The sequence below is a fragment of the Perca fluviatilis genome, chromosome 16 (assembly GCF_010015445.1).
Source record: "Perca fluviatilis chromosome 16, GENO_Pfluv_1.0, whole genome shotgun sequence".
NCBI lineage: Eukaryota > Metazoa > Chordata > Actinopteri > Perciformes > Percidae > Perca > Perca fluviatilis.
Genome location: NC_053127.1, coordinates 14204986 through 14224355, shown reverse-complemented (window position 1 = coordinate 14224355; position 19370 = coordinate 14204986).

Sequence of the window (19370 nt, the reverse complement as noted above, 5' to 3'; positions counted from 1 at the left end):
AGGATGACCTCAGACTTGCTCAGCTCTCAAATGAGCAATACATTCTCGAGGGTGGTCCTGAATAGGTCGGATGAAAGAGAATGGCACTGATGCTGCCACAATGAGGGGATCACTGTCTCTGGGGCTGTGTAAAAGTGTGCAAAATCAGTACAACGTGCAAGAAATATAGCAATCCCAAAAATGGATTCAACTAGGTGTCTGACAAGCAGAATGGACAATATTTGCCTATATATGCCAACACATTTCCAGCTGTGAATTCAGGTATTTTTTGATTTATGTGAAAGTCTTTTACCCACATAATCTGATCCAACCTGTGCTATTATTATGTTCACTTACAAGGTTATATCAGTCCCAATTGTCTGTCTGATTTAGTGGGATATCTTAAAATTGTGTGGAACAGATTTCAATAAAATGTGGAATGTTAGCTCATGGTCCAAGGAACAAACAATTCCATTTGGAACACTCGTTATTTTCTCATGAACTCACTTAAATGGAAAGCAATCTGGCATGTAATAACCATTAAACAATTAAACATTAAACAAAATACAGTTTTTATGTTGTTTGTGCTGCCTTGACAGATGTATGCACTCTCTAAATAAGTTCTAGTTTAGGTTAACTGCCTCTCCCTGAACTTAGCTGACACATGAAAACAGTACAAAATGGTTAGTCCATTATGCTGAGAAGAAATATAATGTGCTTGGAAATGCGTTGCAACGTGTGTGCCAATTTGATCACACATAATCCACATTACTAAAGATGCTTAAATAAGAACTTGATGTAAGCTGGTGTTGGAAACGATTTACAAAGTCAGTCTGAAAGAAGACAAATTTTATTTTACAGTCAGTATTTACTCATGGTGACATTGTTAAAGATGTACAAAACATACATTCAATGTAATGCAGCAAAGTAATCCCCTCAGAAGTCTTTTGTTTACTCTAAAGATTACAAACCAGAGCTTGAAACAGTAACTTTTAGTTTCATACATAAACAACACATCTCTACCCTCTCAAGTCTGTTTATATAAAAGTGGATGTAAAAGCAAATATGTGATTCATGTTTTAGAGGCACGTCTCCTGTCACCAAGACCTGCCTCTGGATGAGGTGTATGGAACTATAAGTAATGACAGATTAAAGCAATGGATTTTTGGATATGGATATAAACTATAACAACAGGTCTTCCTTAAAAGACACTTTGCTCTGTTAGCTAATTTTATTGTAAATGAAATATAAAAATGTCCTTGTCTATCTGAAGTTATAAATGGTTTTCTGATCTTTGTTTCTATAATTTGAAAGCATCCTTTCTGAAACCGAACTTCAATATGAAATTAGAAATTAACAGAGACATTAAATAGATGAATGAAAGTTTTTCTTTTTAGAAAACTCTTACTCTTACAAAATTTAAAAGGAAATGATGGTATAATGATTCAATAAAACATTAGCTCCTATACTCTCAGAGGAGTTTGGCATGGAGATGATGGACAACAACTTCCACATTAACTGTTTCCATTGACAATACGGTTTGCCAGCTGCTGCTCTTTCAGAGCAACTTTCTGAATTTTGCATAAAATATTGAACGTTGTCAACTACTGAACTGTGGGTATACTGAGCATTTTAACCTTCAACAGTACCTCAAATTAAATTATGGACTATGATCCCCCTCCAGTGAATCAGAAACAGTCCTGGTCAGGGCTTTTCATTTGGGACATTTAGGCCAAGTTAAAGGGATAGTGACAGAAAACTGGAAAGCCCAATTAAGCTGAACCAATCACAACAAGCCAACCAAAACAGTAGAATATAAACAGATGTCAACAAGTTCTCCCCTCATTTTTTTCTGTCTGTCTGCATTTCTCTTCTACCCATTGGACAGTCTCCTTTATACCTTCTTTGCTTCTCTTCATTTCTTCCTGTGTGCAACATTCTATTTAATCACAAAACTGAAGCATACACATTCACACACTTTTCTTTACATACCCCGTCTCTACCCCAACAATACCCTAACAAGAAGTAGCTACGTGTTTCGACGGATACCATTGTGATTGTACAAAAAGTTCCACAGCGGTTGGCACCATAGGACAAAAACTGCAAGATACAAGTGCCAGCTCTGTCTTTCTTTCTCTTTACTTTGCTTTCTCTTTCCCCTTTGTGTATTTCGTCCTTCCCAGACATCTTTAACTAAGTGAAAAAGGCCTTTATTTCTCTAAACAGCTAAGTCTGGACCTCATGAAGCAGACAGAGCGGGGATACAATTGTCTGAGAGTCTAAGTATAGAGCAAAGAGAGTCATAATTCTATCAGAGAGACAGACAGAGGTGGGTCCGGCGTGTCTACTGGGGTTATTTTGCTATGGCCTTTTACCGTAGTAAATCTCACAAACACTGATAGCTAAGACAGTTACTGTAAAAGTAACAATATATAGTAAACTCCTGCTTAGTTGTTAAAACCCTTTTTTCAAACGTTTTGACCAATTCCCCTGCCATCTTACAGTGTCACTGCAAAATAAATTCTCTTCATATCCCTCGGAGGCACACAAACACAAACAGTTTTCAGCAAGAGGTCAGAACAAAAGGGCAACCAGAAGCCTGAGACCACTGGGTTATGGATTGATGTCTCCAACTAACATTCAGCCAAAATCAAAACAGGTTTTATAACCAAATAAAACATTGTGGTCATTTGTTGTTTTTTTTTGTTTTTTTTATTAAAACATAAATCATGCCACATTAATTGTAACTGAACCTTATCATACTTTACTTTGTTTGTGCTGCACCCCCTTCTACATCTTACGGTTTGAGCAGCTTTCAACAAGGCACTTACAGTATGTAAACAGGAACAGCCCATATTAAACTAGAAAGAATACAGAATCAACAGAAGGACACGATTTCATGTGTTCAACCTTGCAAGAATACATTTTAATATTTAGATTATTTTATAGAGCATGGTCTGCTTCATTAAACTGATTAAACTGACATTAGTGGATTGATAGGCTAATAATTTGGCCAGACTAGCAGATGTTCTACATTTACGTCACAGTTAAAGTAGCTTCACAACACAGAGAAATACAGGCCTCAACTCTTAGATGTTATAGTCTGAAATCCATTATGCTCGTTTTAATAATGTACATGTACATGTTTGCATTCTTCAAGTCTTTTGAGGTCCTTTAAAGGTCCCATGACATGGTGCTTTTTGGATGCTTTTATATAGACCTTATGGTCCTCTAATATTGTATCTGAAGTCTCTTTCCCGAAATTCAGCCTTGGTGCAGAATTACAGCCACTAGAGCACTACTGTCAGAAATCTAGGAGTTATCTAGAAATCTTGGCGTTATCTTTGATCAGGATATATATTTAACGCCCACCTAAAACAAACCTCAAGAACAGCCTTTTTCATCTTCGTAACATTGCCAAAATTAGGAACACCCTGTCGCAAAACGATGCAGAAAAACTAGTTCATGCATTCGTTACTTCCAGGCTGGACTATTGTAATTCCTTATTATCAGGTTGCTCAAATAAGTCCCTTAAGACTCTCCAGCTGATCCAGAATACTGCAGCGCGTGTTCTGACAAGAAATAAGAAAAGAGATCATATTTCTCCTGTATTAGCTTCTCTGCATTGGCTTCCTGTAAAATCCAGGATTGACTTTAAAATCCTTCTTCTGACCTACAAAGCTCTAAATGGTCAATCACTATCATATCTAGAAGAGCTCATAGTAAATTATTGTCCCACTAGAGCACTGCGCTCCCAGAACTCAGACCTACAGAACTAGTCTTTTAGAGACTAAAGTCTCTAAAAGTAGAATGGGAGCCAGAGCATTCAGCTACCAGGCTCCTCTCCTGTGGAACCAGCTCCCAATCTGGGTTCGGGGGCAGACACTGTCACCACATTTAAGAATAAACTGAAAACCCTCCTCTTTGATAAAGCTTATAGTTAGGGAGTGAGGAGTTGCAGCGTACACCTACACGGGCTGGTCAGGGTGTATAGCTGCAGACACAGCACTCCTGCTTATCTCTGGTTCTCCTCATAGCCGCCAGATCCATCTATCATATAATTAAGAATATACTGAGAGTAGAGGGAGGCAGGCCATTACAGCCCGGTCCGGCTGGGGAGAGTTCGAGCCCGATCAGGCCCCTCTCCTTAACCTGCCTCTCTTAGTCATGCTGTTATAATTCTAGAGAAATTCCTTCCTTCCTATGACACACTGAGCTGCTCTCTCCTCTCTCTTTTCATTTGTTTTCTTTTGTGTCCCAGAAATACTTGTTACTAACCTAGCTCTGGGGAGTTTACTCCCTGGAGTCGATTTGTTTCTTTTTCGCCCAGAATATTCTGTGGCACCAAGAACTGGGTCCTGGGTGCAGCTGTCGCTGTGGTCCTGCTACACCTTGCTACGCCCTGCTGTGTCCGGCTGCGTCCTGAAGCGCTCTGCTGTGTCGCGCCCCGCTGTGTCGCGCCCCGTCTACTGCGTTCACCCACGCTCTGCTGTGCCATGCTACATCTTGTAACGCCCTGCTGTGCCCGGCTATGACATGAACTACTACAACTACCATTGTAGTCACTGCTCCATTATCTTTAATGTGACTATTATTGCCACTGTTCATCACACCCCCAACCGGCCCCATCAGACACCGCCTACCAAGAGTCTGGGTCTGCCGAGGTTTCTTCCTAAAAGGGAGTTTTTCCTCGCCACTGTTGCAATAGCCACTGCTAATGCTTGCTCTTGGGGGAATTACTGTAATTGTTGGGGCTTTGAAAATTATAGAGTGTGGTCTAGACATACTCTATCTGTAAAGTGTCTCGAGATAACTGTTGTTATGATTTGATACTATAAATAAAATCGAATTGAAAATTGAATAGAGCCAGTCCCACAATGAGCTTTCCTTAGGATGTGCCATTTCTGTGTCTGTAGCTATTGAGGAGGAGAGAGGGGGGGCAAGGTGGAGGGTGGGGGTGTGGCCTTGACCAACTGCCACTTTGCTCGTTTGAAAGCCATGATGTCTCTCTCTTTCTCATGGGTGGGCCAAATTCTCTGGGCGAGCAAAGCAGAGAAAGAGGAGGTAACCTTGCTCCTAATGAGCTCATAAATATATATATATATTATATATATGTATATCATACATATATTAATATATATATATATAATATTTTTTTTACAGTATAATATTTTTTGGGCATTTTCAGCCTTTATTTTGATAGGACAGCAGAAGACATGAAAGAGGGGGGAATGACATGCAGCAAAGGGCCGCAGGTCAGAGTCAAACCTGGGCCGACTGCGTCAAGGAGCAAACCTCTATGATATGGGCGCCCACTCTACCAACTGAGCTATCTGGGCGCCTGTCCCAGACTTAATTTAAAATGTTGCGTCCCATAATGTTTAGACAGGTTTTACAACCCATTGGCAGCTTCAGCATAAAAACTTTGGTAGAGCCCAAAAACTGAGCTCAAAGAGAGTGAATATTACATTCCCCAGGTGACCAGAAACACAACTAACTCCAAATGAATAATAATGTTCACCATAACAACCTAAAAAGTTGTGTCCACAACTTGTGACCAAAATTAAATTGTATTGCAAGTTTTTAAAAATGAAGAATGTACAGTACTAAATGTCTTTGCTGATAAAAAGAATTCATCAACTATGCTTTCTCTAAGGTTTGATTGACTTTATTTCTACTGAATGGATTTACACCAGAGGCAACAGGTTGTGCAAAATAAGTACACAAAACCTGATGAAAATCATGGTTTTCAAAGTCACAGACCATAATGTGAACAGTTCATAAAAAGAAGTGCACTGAGAACACCAAAACCATACGCTCACACACACTGAGTTTGCAGTAATCCAACCCTGTGTAAATGATAGGGATTGTGTAATTATAGTTGTGTTAATATGACATAATGTTCGATCCACCCACAGATGTGGGGGGCGTTTTCAACAGCCCGCCCAGATGAAAGCATGCAGCTTCACCATGTCACTAAGCAAGAGATGAGCTCATCTCCACATTCAGACTCATGACTCAAACTTCGATCTTAAAAGTTGATTCATGTTCATTCAAGAGTGAAGATTTAATATTCTTCTGAGATTTGCAGCTGGGAAAATCCATTAACCTATTTGGAGAAAAAGGTAGGCTCACTGCACCATGAAGGCCCTGTGTCGCACTGGTTGTCAAAGAAGTGTATCAAATTAACTTGAAAGTGCTTTCTTGTCATGTTTTAATCTTAACCAGTATTTGCAAATGCTACCTTACCTTTGGACAAAAAGTCACTATCATTGTGTTGCCATTGTAGGCCCTGCCCTGAGGATCTGGCAGCCAACCAGCCAATAGAATTTCATTAATATTGATTACTTTCAGGGCACAAGTTTAATGTTACCTCATCCTAATGTTATTTCAGAGACCATCCCACCCCACCAAGACAAATATCTTAGAGGAAGAATAACACTTGAAAATGAAATGTGGTGTCTTGTTTCTCTGGTGAAATTGCTCAAAGGCATCGGCTTCAATGTCAAAATCATTCAAAAAGGGGGGTCATCGTGAAGAGAAATGACTTCAAATGTCAAACTATGGGTCTAAGATAAAGGATCAAATAAAGACAACTATAACAGGTTGCTTTGCTATGGTACAGGGACATGAGCCTACAAGTAATGTGGTCAGTAGTCAATGCTACTTCATCTTTATGTGAAATTACTGGTGCAATTGCTTCAGCAGTAGTAAATTGGACACCATTTACGTGATCATATTTACACAGTACAGTATGGACATAGCCCTGGTTTGAACTTTCAATTTCACCCAACTAGTCAGATCCTTGGCAATAAATGTAGATGAATGGAAGCAGGATCTGTGGTCCAGATGCACTGACTCACTCTGCTGCTGATTGATGCCCTGGAGAAGAACAGAAAGACTCAGTGTGTTCCTGTCTTTCTCCCTCAAGTCCTATTCACTTCAAAAGGTGATTTATCGATAAAATACAGCACTTTACAATACCAAGGTGAAGCTGATGTGCATGGTATTTTTTGAATCACTTTAATCAAATCTCAGATATGAATGACAATTCATATCTGAGACAACATTCTCTACAACATTGACATACTGTATCTGCTACCAATCTACATCTCTCTGGACTATAGGCATGATGGTGATGATGTAACTGTGATCTATTCCTGAAAGTAGAATTTAAAATGAATGTCAAAAACAACTAAAATACGAATACGTATAAAATTGTTAGCAAAATGTGATTAGATAAGAATAAAAACTGATAAATAATAGTTGCATACAATACTAAAAGAAAGACACATCAATTGTGGAGGTTCTCGGAAGTACTGAGACCATGCAATTTACTAAAGCCACCAAACATTGGTCCAATTACTGAAAATTAGAGTGTAATTGTTATATTATCTAATTTTCATCCTCAATTACCAAGTCAAGCTACCTCAACTATGACAAAATAAGTCAAACTGGAAGATAAAAAGTTGGTTTGGCTATCGAAAAAGCAAAGCATTCCCCACAGCTAAAACCAGACAACTTGAGGCAGATAATAGGGCAGAAACCAAAAAATGGATGCTACCATTCCTTTGCCAAGTTTTTTGCTCTGTTGTATGTAAGTGTAATTGTATATTGTTAGCTAAAGTTAGACAACAGAGAATGAAAATAGCTCTATTAAAGCCTGTGGCTGTTGGAAGCGACACAGTGGTGCAAGGATTTAAGCAATCAAATCCATCCAAAACAGATATTTTGCTAGCCTCTAATGCTAAGCCCAGACATCCCCATGTGATATTGCTGGCCTGCATTTATAATGGATTCTAGGAAAATGATAATGTAGCTCCTCCAAGTTATAGCCCCCAAAATCCTTAAATTCTATTCTTGACTTTATTTATCAGCTTATCATGACCAAAATACAAAACAGATTTTCACCACAGGTCACACATTTTTATTTTTTTATGAATTAAAACATGGGGTTCCTTTTGGCAATTTGTTTAACTTATGCTTTAATTTGTGTGGCATCACTCTTTAAGTAAAGTAAATATAGGGCCAATACAGTATATCCATGTCAGTTACCATCCTTACTGTAATTTAATGGTTGAGTCAGGCCTTTTTGGTGTCCCATCATACATCTGACACAGCAGCTTGGTACAGTTCCCATAGACGTTAGCCAGCGAGCAGCCTGCCTGCCAAATGAGAGCACTTGTTTGCTTGGCATTTCCATGGTTTTCATGGGCAGGGGCAAGGGCTTAAAAAGAGGATTGTGTATATGTGGGTGAGAGTGTGATTGCATATAAGAGTTTTTTTTTTTTTATTCTAAGTACATGTGTGTTTGTGCATGCACGTTTGTTTGTGCATGCACTTTCAAACTTGTGTGGGCTTGTCGAAATGACTATCCCATTTGGTCTACTAAGCTACATAATGTCTCATTCCTGTAGTGCACTAAGAGACCATTTGGGACGGGAATTTATTCACTGGCTCTTTACTCTGAAATCCAAATGACATAATACTTTCCGGAAGGTTCTGTTTGTACATCAAAGTGGTTCCCATTTTGGATTGAGACTACACTGAACCTATTGTATGCTGCACTGACATGGATGCTTACTTGACCATTTTATTCATTTGCAATTCAGGCTGGGTAATGACCGTAAAAACGTTATAATGGGTGGCAAAGCTTTGAGGCTGGTTGTGGAAACATTTAAAAAGTAAATTAGGTTATAAAGCAGTGTTTTTGACTAACTAAATTATCTGTTTAATTTCAGGATTAGTTTCTGTTTAATTCATTCATGGGCAGTGGTGACTCCAAGGCTTTTTTTTTAATCATTCAATTTTATCAAATTACAGGCATTTCCCCCTCTAAGTGCTTCTTAGCTGGGCGTGTCAGGGTGTTCACCTACTTCACTGACTATGGAGCTTGTGTCGGGAGATAAGAGCCTTCATTGTCTGAGTGACCCTGAGAATTTGACTGGGACCAAGCTGGCTCAGTCCAAAAGTGAATAACGCCACATTAATAACAATGTTCACAGACCTTGACCCCTTTTTTATCTTATTTCCAGCTGAGAAGAAACTAACAGCTACTGTGTTCCAAGTGGAAAGCAGCAGAAGGGTTGGGAGAGGTTTGGGCTGTTTTCATTGATGAAGAAGTTTCCGATAAGGAAGATAGAGAGGAAACGTTTTGCCACAGCCTTGGCTGATGAAGTACACATTGTTGGAAGAGATTTGTGCAGAAAGAATACGATGGTATCTGCTGACCAATTGCTGCACCCTGACCTCTGATGTCATTCAGCCAATCAACAGCCAGGAATTGTTGAGAGATTGCCATTGAAACAAAACAACAAGGATGAACCTGAGAAGTACCAGAGACGGTTTAGAACCAGTACCATAGGAGGTTAACCAGTGCATCCACTATTGTTTTTCAACAGCAGCATGAAAATATGCTGTCGGTGAACATTTCTCCCTCTGTCTTCTACAAGAGTTCTGCTCTTTTATGAGTTCAGTACAATAGATTTGATCTTTCCAGGACAATCATAGTAGAAATAGTATAATGACAGGTCTGAACAAATGATGGTGTGTGGCATAAGTGAGTGAGAATTATTTTATAAGCCAGTTCATCAGGTTTTAGTGCAGAGTCACAGCTCAGATGCAGTTCACTTCAAATCTCTCCAGCCACTATCGTATTTAAATGTAGGGTTTTCCTTTCATTTTTGCCTTTTTCTGTGCAAACGGTGGCGTAATGGTGATTATTATTATCATAATTTTAACTGCAGTAGGCCGATAAATTAGCAAATGTGTCTGCTAGTGACAGTCACACGCGATATTATATATATATATATATCGCAAGTTTTCTAGGATTGGTCTTCGACAAAGCCACTATTACATCCATGGCCTCTGATTAAGTTCACCTGTCCTCAAGTGTGTGTTCTTTAACTCCCGGTGACATGTTGAAGTAACATTAACTGGATTAGTAACTGTAACATTTAAACAACTGAATTTGAAATTGTAAGTTACTTATATTTGCTTTCAAAACTAATTACATAGGCCTATGTTACTAACTTAACGCTAATCCTAACCATGTGTGAGTGTGCTGTTCAAACTGAAAAATGGACCTTCTTTTAAAATGGCTAAATGTATGGTGTTGATAGATATTTTGTGTAATTTACATGAATTAGCTAGCTAGCTAAGTATGCGATTCTATATGGTGAGGTCCTGTATTGTGCATGATTTACTGGCATGGCTTACTGACCACTGTTAACGCTATTGAATACACCTGTGCGTTTATGACAAATCTAAATGTGTTTTAAAAAATATTCCCACAATAAAAATGAAGATGCTAACGTTAACATTACTCACAGTAGAATAATGCTAGACTAGCCTGACTAGTGCTACAGCTACGGTGTTCCGTAGTATGACTGATTACCTTCCTGTACTGTAAAGTTGTCTTCTTATTGCAAGGTTGTTCTTACACGTGTAGTGGTGGGGGCAGTAAGCTTTGCACCCTAGTTGGCTCTTGAACGCACCTCAATTAGACCAAATTAGCTCCACCAAGACCATACCCCCTAGTTAGCTGAGCTTATATAAAGCACCTGTATCATCATGGCTGTCTCTTGGCTTTGTCTCTACCTGTTGGTTGCCACATGGGACCATCTCTGTGACTTTTAGGTAGGTAATTGTGTTAAGTCTGTTTATGCTTTCAAGGTGTTTTTAAATACGGAGTTGTATATTTTGTAGCAGTCTGCCTGACTGTTGTCTGCCTGGTCCTGGAAGGGATTCCATGCTCCCCTGCCTGGAATGGTGTGATGAACTCTCCCTTAGCCTACTGAGTACATTTGAGTGAAGGTATGAGTAAATTAAAGCAGCAAGTCTGGTATGATCACTACCTGAGCTAAATCTTATCACACATTGACAACTGCTTTTAAACTTGTCATTAATGTAATCTTCTGTCTGAACTGTAGGTTGTCAGCTGCTGTTTTGCCTTTAGTTGTCTTGGGATTTTAATCATTTTAGTACACTTTGTTACTGCCCCCAGGACTCTCCCTGTTTCGTTTGCTTGTATTTTAGGCTATCAACTGGTTTATTTTCTTGATTTTTGTTAAACTGTTTTGCTTTCCAGTGGTGCTAGTAGCCAGCTTGTGGTGGAGGCTAGGCACATTAGTGTGGTTCCCTTCACAGATTGTAGTGATAACACTGACACTATTTGCAGTGAACTGGTTTACAGTGACTATCGATTGCAGTGGGTACATGCGGTGGGTAAGTTGGTGTACCCATGGAACACACCCTTAGTAGACAGGCTCTCCACAGTTGGCCACAGAATTAACCGGATTGCTAAATATGTATTATAATAAAACCTTTTCTGTTTTCTATTGCAATTTGATTTAAACTTCCTCCTTTCTAACATCCTCTTTACAGGCACTTCCAGTCATAAATTATCCATCAATAAATTAATATTTCTTTTGTGACCATGTCTCAGTCTTGCTTCAGTAGTGAACCTGTGTAGCCTTTTGTATAACTGGGGTGCTTGTTGAAGTAGAAATAAACATTTCTTGGGGTGGAAGTCCCCAGGTGGCGTTGTCGGTTAGACTCGGGTGGCGATTCCTCTCCTAGCACCACTCACCTTGCCATTCAAAAATGAGAAACTTGGTTGTTCGAATGTTGTGCATTTAAGCTATTGCATTTAAAAACTTTTGAAAATCTTGTACTCAAAGCGCTCTCATATAGTCAACAAACCGTTGACAATATAAACAAGCTTGCAGAGTGTTTTCATGAGTCAGCGCCATCGTACTTGTCAAAGTATTGCCCTTTCTACATGTGTTGTATAGGCCCTATATTACAAAATTGAGACACACGATATGGCCTTTGTCTAAAACTGCTGCCAGAGTGAAAACTTCATTGTAGTGTCTTTTAAAGAACATTTTTAGAAATTCAAAAGATTTTACCTTGACATATATTCTTAAACTAAGGGGTATCTTCTAAAAAGGGGATCATTTGGTTTGTCTTACCCACTGAATGTGGGTTAGTATATTAATGCTCGGATTGTGTTCCACTCGCTCATCTGGCTGGCTGCCAGACCTATACAGTAAAATCCTGAGCCTGAATGCAGGATAAAAGCTACAGCTGTGGAAGCAGCAGGCAGTCAGACAAAAGTAAATGGAGTCATTCTCCAAATCAAGGCCAACTCATTGGACTGCTGCAGTTGTAACCCAATTATTCCCAGGCCACATGTTCTCAAAGCAGGGGTGTCAGGCAGAGGGGGAAGCCCTCATTTCTCCTGCAGTCACCCCATAAAAACACCAGTGGGTAGAGGGAGGGAGGGTGGAAGGGATAGAAAGTAGGGAAAGTCATAAGTGTTATTCCATATGACCTAAGTGTAAAGTCAGTTTCAAATGTTGTGGCTGTGGTTTGGCATACATTGTAGTATGGTATTTATGGAAAGACAGATGGTCAACTGAAGATTGTAGTATGCAATGGGAATCCCCCTTTGGAAACATGCAACCACATATGACAGAAAAGCTTTGAGATAGAGGATGATAGGTATGAATGTCAAGGCCATTGGTATGTTTTAGTATATTTGATTTCATGAATTTGAATACTGTTCAAATCATTTTAAAACTAGTCAGACTCTTTTCATAAATATATGGTAAGTCCATGTAAAAGTAGGTTGTCATGTGAAAAAGGGCAGCTCATTTAGCAATTGTGTAATTGTAATGAACAGTAAAATATTAAAAAGCCAATTTGGAGGGAGTGCAAAAGAAAAAAGGTCAAGGAACAAGTGAGAGACTGCCGGTTGAACAGCAATGCAGCTCCACAGGAACCACATCTCCCCAAGAGTAGAAGGATGTGGTTTACTATGTATTGGAAGGAGTAATTAATGATGTGAGAGTGAGTCGTCATTACAGGGAACCGGGCACAGCGTTAACAAACATCACCCTTTACACTCTGTTAAACTTCCCTCTCCCTCTCTCTTCCTCAGCTACTGCATCTGAGTTGCTGCAAATGTGAGTAGTTTATTCTTGTGATAACTAAGTGAAATGATGACATGTCATTGTGGTCTGACATGATAAAGGATGCTGACCAAGGATGTGATGCAGGAAACCGGTCTTTGCAAAATGTTGACGCAACAGGTTTAATAAATCTGAACTGTCAAAATGAGAGTTAGGGGTACCAGCTCTACTACATTTCCTCAAAATAGCACTATAATGACAGCCACACAGTAGGTTGCTTGTCGGTGCCTAAAATGCCCAATATGACGGTTTGGGGAAAAAAAAAAACTCTTATAATCCTTAAGGTTTAAGCAACTACAAGTGCTAGATTTTTTTTATTTTCTGACCGATCGTTGATCCTCGTTAATTGATCATTAACAGTCAACCAGCAAGCAGGCTACGGAGTCCCAGTTCAACTGTCCGGGAGACTCAGACATACTTTCCACATTCTGCGTCTCCACTGCATCCACCTGCGAGGCTGTGAGTTGGATGTCTTTTGGCAAACTGTGTGTATGGCCGATTTAACCCGATTTATAGTGGCACGTGTCACACAGCTGACCGTTGTAACACTAGCACTGAAAGTTATTTTAGGGTTAAAGAACCGCTAAGTCCAACACCAAAGAGTTTCTGTATCCTTTTGTTATTGCTGATGGGCTTTTAATGCATCATCCCTCTCATCTCTATAGCGCTGTGTTGACCTCTATAGCAGCAAGGACCCACGCAACCCCCATACACTATTCACAGCCAGATAGCTTATTTAAAGATTACTTTTTGGGGCATTTTTTTCTCTTTTTTTTTTTTATTAGATGGTGACAGTTGATAGACAGGAAAGGTGGGAGAGAGATGGGGGATGACATGCAGCAAAGGACCCCCCCCCTAGCTTATTTAACATCTTGAAACCAAACAAAACTGATGTACTCTCAGCAGTGTACAGTGAAATGTACTATTCTAGAAAAGATATTTTCACGCTGCGATGCAGTAATACGGTCACTGGAGCTGTGTGTCGTTCAGTCGACACAAAATCTTGGAGGTTTCAGTGAGCAACTCCTGCAAAAACATTTCATGAAAAAACATTTTTTGGTTCTATCTGAACCTAAAAGGCATGAAACAGATGCTGAAACATTGTAGTCAATTTTAGCATTTTTATTTTTGCAGGTAAACTAAATGGTAAATGTAATCACGGTGCAAATTAATTATCACATGTTGTCTAACAAGACAATGACAAGTCCCCCTCCCCTCAGCATTTATATTTGTCTCTCTCTATGCTCTCCATAAATTTGGGATTTAGCCATACTGAAACAATCAAGAGGTTACCAAAGCTCACGGACTATAGTGACATCCTTTCCATTATCTTGTTATGGCCTTTGGCTCCACTGTGTGGTTAGTGATGATATACGTAACTTGCAACTCAGACTTCAAGCTCTCAGATACTGCAGAACTACCAGAAGTTCCAGATACTGTAAATGTAAAGCATAACAGTTTCAACTTGTTACCAGTTGTATTAAAACCTTAAAACAGTGTCTTTTTTTTTTTTCCACTTTTAATATGTGACCTTGTTTTGATGGTTTGTATGGTAAAATTCAGACAACACTGAAAGGAAATGCATGCATACATACTAGGGATGTCTATTTTGTTTAAAACAAATGATCAAAATTGACTGTCACTTGTGTAGGGTCACTCGCTGACTGTCACAAAAATATATATCTGTTATTAGTTCTGAAATGTAACTATTGCCAGAGTTTTCCCCATCACCTGTTTTTCTTTCAGTCAAAGTTGACTTTTGCTTCAAGGAAAGAGGCACTAAGAAATGTTGCCTTACATATATTTATAAACTTTCAGTATCTTGCATGATTCTGATAAAGTGTTGATGTAAACTTAAATACACTTCCTCAGATTTGAACCAAGGGCCAGTGCTAGTCTTTTGGTGCCGGAAGGGTGTATTCTCGTAACATTTTTGAATCATCATACACTATGTGAGATGTTCCTGTCATTATGTGGGTTAGTACACTTATGCTGATTACTTTCTACCAGAGTCTGACTAGTCTACCAAAATCTGTTTAAAAATGGCAAGCGAATGACCAATACCACTTTGCCATAAAGTATGGAGTCAGAGGGATGCTAGGGTTCACAGGCACTAGCTTTAAGAAATAAGAAATTGGCATGGATGGATAATGAATGAATGGTATATAGGTCTATACTATCTGTTTGTGGGAGGAACATTTTAACAACTAGGTGATGTAGCCATGACTGGTCAAGTTAGAACTGACCATGGAACAAAGAAATAATAAATAATAATTCATCCCATTTTAGCTACTTTTGACAGATTTTGTATTTTTTTATATATGTCCATTATAGATATGCAGCCTTATGCAAAATGTAAGGTTTATTTTGAAAATATAAAATTTAAAAATGATAAACATCATCCACAATGCCACACAAAAAAAATAAAACCACAAAATAAAGACACTTAAATACAATTTTTAAAATGGTAACCCAAACAAGAGAATATAAAGACGATTCTGTTTACTGTAAAAAACCTTCTATAGTGATAAAGATGTAACAACTATCTCACTTCGTTTTTAATTTCCAGGGTTACATAAAAGGTTTTCAGCAAATGTAAGGGCTCAGGTTAGTGATGAAGTATATCAATGTTTATTTTAAAAACACTTTACAATTCCACATAATTACAAAGAAACTAGGCTAACTGAAAATTAAAAAAAATCATGTTGTAAATGAAGCGCAAACTAAAAAAGTGCAAAGCAAAATAAAACCTACAAAAAGCCCAAGAAACAAGCAGACAATATTAAAAAAAAAAGTAAATAAGCAGGTAATGTTAGCCTATCAGTAAATGTGCAGTTTTACTGGACCCCCCCACCCAAAGACCCCACCCAATACAGTAAATCTGCACGTTTTAGAGTGGCCTGCCAATATCCAGAAATTTCTTCTTTTTTTTTGTTTTTTTTGTTTACTGACTGGTTTTTCGGACCCTCCCAGTACAGTAAAACTGCGCATTCTAGAGTGGCCTTTTATTGTGGCCAGCCTAAGGGACACCTTGTTGTCTAATCAGCATCATGTTGTCTAATCAGCATCTTGATATGCCACACCTGGGAGGTGGATGGATTTTCTCGGCAAAGGAGAAGTGCTCACCAACACAGATTTAGACAGATTTGTGAACAATATTTGAGAGAAAGTTATTTTGTGTACATAGAAAAAGTCTTAGATCTTTGAGTTCAGCTCATAAAAAATGGGGGCAAAAACAAAAGTGTTGCGTTTATAATTTTGTTGAGTGTATTTCACTTACCCTCATTAACAGTTGTGGGGCTTGGTTTGTTCTTGTTATGAAGTCTTACTGTACCGAAGGAGAATTGACAACACTGGCTGGCACAGCTACAGTCAAAATCAGGAGGGAAGAAACTAAATCTAGAAAACACAAACCAATATTAAACCAATTAGATATTATGATTACAGTGACATTGACCAAGCTATCTTTCTTAACTATTTCTCGTCCATTTGCTTGTCTTCCATCAGGTATTTAACACAAGTAACTACAGTACATTAGCAGTGAATGTGAAATTATTAAACCATAAGGCACAAGAGGTTTGGGGTTCCAGGTGAATACTTCCCACCTCCACAACTTTAATGAAGTACAATGTCAGATAGCAAAAACTCTCAGGCTACTCATTTTAATCCTTCATTCTAATATTAATTACCCAAGGTGCCCCATGCAGCCAAAAAAATAAGTGATTTTATTCATTCATTTGATTGTTTTTTTTGTTTTGTTTTTTCATAAATGAATACCAAATGTGAAATAGTGAAGAGCTAAAATTAAGAAAGGAAAGCAAGTATCCTTTAAACACAGTACCTTTGCAGCTTTTGAGGTTAATCACTGTTTCGTTTCTGCTAGAAGTGTTCCAAACGGGACACGTCAAGTTTCCAGTCTGCTGACTGTGTATGCTGATGGTAACATTTGAAACACTGGGTTCAGCTGTACTCCCAGCCAGTGACTTGACGTTAGCTGTCCTGTTGCTCGGGGACTGGCTGTGGCCTCTGCTCTGCACCAGTAAGAGACTCTACTCTACTTCACCTCCCTCTGAGCAGCAGCAGCTGATGTTCATCTGTTCTGGTGACAAACGCATCTGAGAAACCACTGGCTTTGACACTGGAACTGGAAGACAAACAGCATATACAGTATCTCTAGGTATGGTGAAGGGTATGTGATGATGTGGGGCTATTTTAATTCCAAAGGCCAAGCGAACTTTATCAGGATGCATAGTATCCTGGATCCATGAAATAACTTGCCTTTAAAAATAAAAATCTGCCTACCTCTATGGGAATTTAACATAGGGGTGTACTTACTTATGCCCCCTGTATTTTAAGGAAGAACATTTATTTGTTTACGATACATTATTCATTCACAAAGAAAATTGGTCTCCTTAAAGGTTTGATTTTCCCTAATTTTTTTTTAATTAAGGCATTAAGATCAATTTCAACTCTTTTTAGTTTACTTTAGCATTGGTGTATTCACTTATGCTTAGCACTGTATAGCTAAATAGTTTCTTATTCCAACATTTATGTTTATTTTGTTTTATTTTAATTTTCACAATAGGTGACATGTAGCACAGGCCATAGTGGACAAAGCCCAATGAAAACCGTGTCTCACTTCCCCTTAAATCCCCCACCCACCCACAAAACAACCCAGTTCAGGTCCAAAACAGATGGGGAATGTCTTCTTGACAAAGTCTCCAATCTGGAAAAAGCGAAAGAGGTGTGACCCAGCAAACCATAACAGGAAGACAGCTCTGTGAAGGACTCAAATATGCCATCCTTGTATAGGTCCTTGACACTGACGATGCCATTACTGCCCAGGCCCTAAATGCCAGATCTGAACTTGAAGGTGTAAATGCATGGTTTTTACGCAGTGGGGACAAGACCGAAGCCAAAGTTTCTCCTAACCTGACTCCAGATCTTGAGGGACAGGGATAAAATCAGGCATGTGCCCCCAGATGTTGAAGGCAGAGGGAGTTGGGAACAGAGGACCGACCGCAGTGGAAGGTGTGAACTCTCCCTCTCCAAATGTACCCAGACAGGTAGTGAGGCGTAGTCGTCGTTCATCCAGTATAATAGTTTCTTAAAGTTTGCTAATTAGGCCTGCTATGACATATTTATGACAGGTTAAATTGTCTTGATTGATGTTGAGTTGTCATAACAGAGATTGTTATGGTTAATGTCAAGTTTTCATAATACAAACCTCTCAAACAATGGTAACTTTGCATTCAAAGTGTCATAATTTACTGAATGACACTTAATGACAAACATCATAAACATTCATAAAGACTCGTATTCATGACATGTGTCCTGTCAGTGTTATGCACACCCCTTCAAATAAAGTGTTACCGTATGAACATATATTTCTCGTTAAGTTGGATATGTACCACAGTTTGAGAACCAGTGGTTTGGAGTATTTGAATAATTGTCACAATGAAAAATCTTGAAACCAGTAAAGCTTTGAGTGTGTTATTGGTAGATTGATTACTGATTAACTTTTGTTTTAGAATGAATGTTTTATCTTGTACAGGGTGTCCTTGGTGAGGTGTCAGACCGCTCTCTTTTATTCTATTGCAGTTTAAAATATTTTACATATGTTAGCGAAGTTTCAAATGTCTTCTGTAATTCCTGTTTTTAGATGTAAAATAGATTTTTCTTTCATCCACAATTGGAGAAATGTATCTTTTAGGTAAAACAGATGTCAAAGTTTCCTTTTGGGGACAAAATTTGAAGTTGGAAAAAAGGTAATAAATTGCAATATGTTTAGAATCGCAATAATATCGTATTGTGACGTAATTATCGTGATGATATCTTATCGCGAGGCCTCTGGTGATTCCCGCCCCTAGCTATAATGATATTCTCTCCCTTTATTAACATCTCATGGGTCTTGTTTTCTTATGGCAGATACCAAGACACAAAGCTAAACAAAGTAGAGCAACAACAGCTCTCGCAGCCTCAACAACAGGGGAGCGATAAATTATAGCTAGAAAACACAAATATCGGACTAAGTTAGATACTATAGTGATGCAGACATTTGTTTTCATTCTCAAGCCTCAAAATTCAAATCAAATCTGAAAATTGCTTCTAAAAGATGATCTGTCTTATCTAGATGGGCAATGATCAAAAATCCTCATGTAGAATAATTTAAGTTTATCTTTGAAGATGTCCTCCAGATCAGTGTCCTATAATTTAGGTAATGTGGATCGCAGAAAATTAGAAATGTATCTTGCTTCAAATACTGTACCTTTTACAGCCTGTCGGATGAATAACCGTTTCATCTCTGCTGAGGTTGTTCCAAACATGACCGTGTAAGCGGATGGTAAAACTGACGACAAACAAAGTGTTCCAAATATTTGGAACACTTGGTTTGTCGTCAGTTTTTCTTCCAGC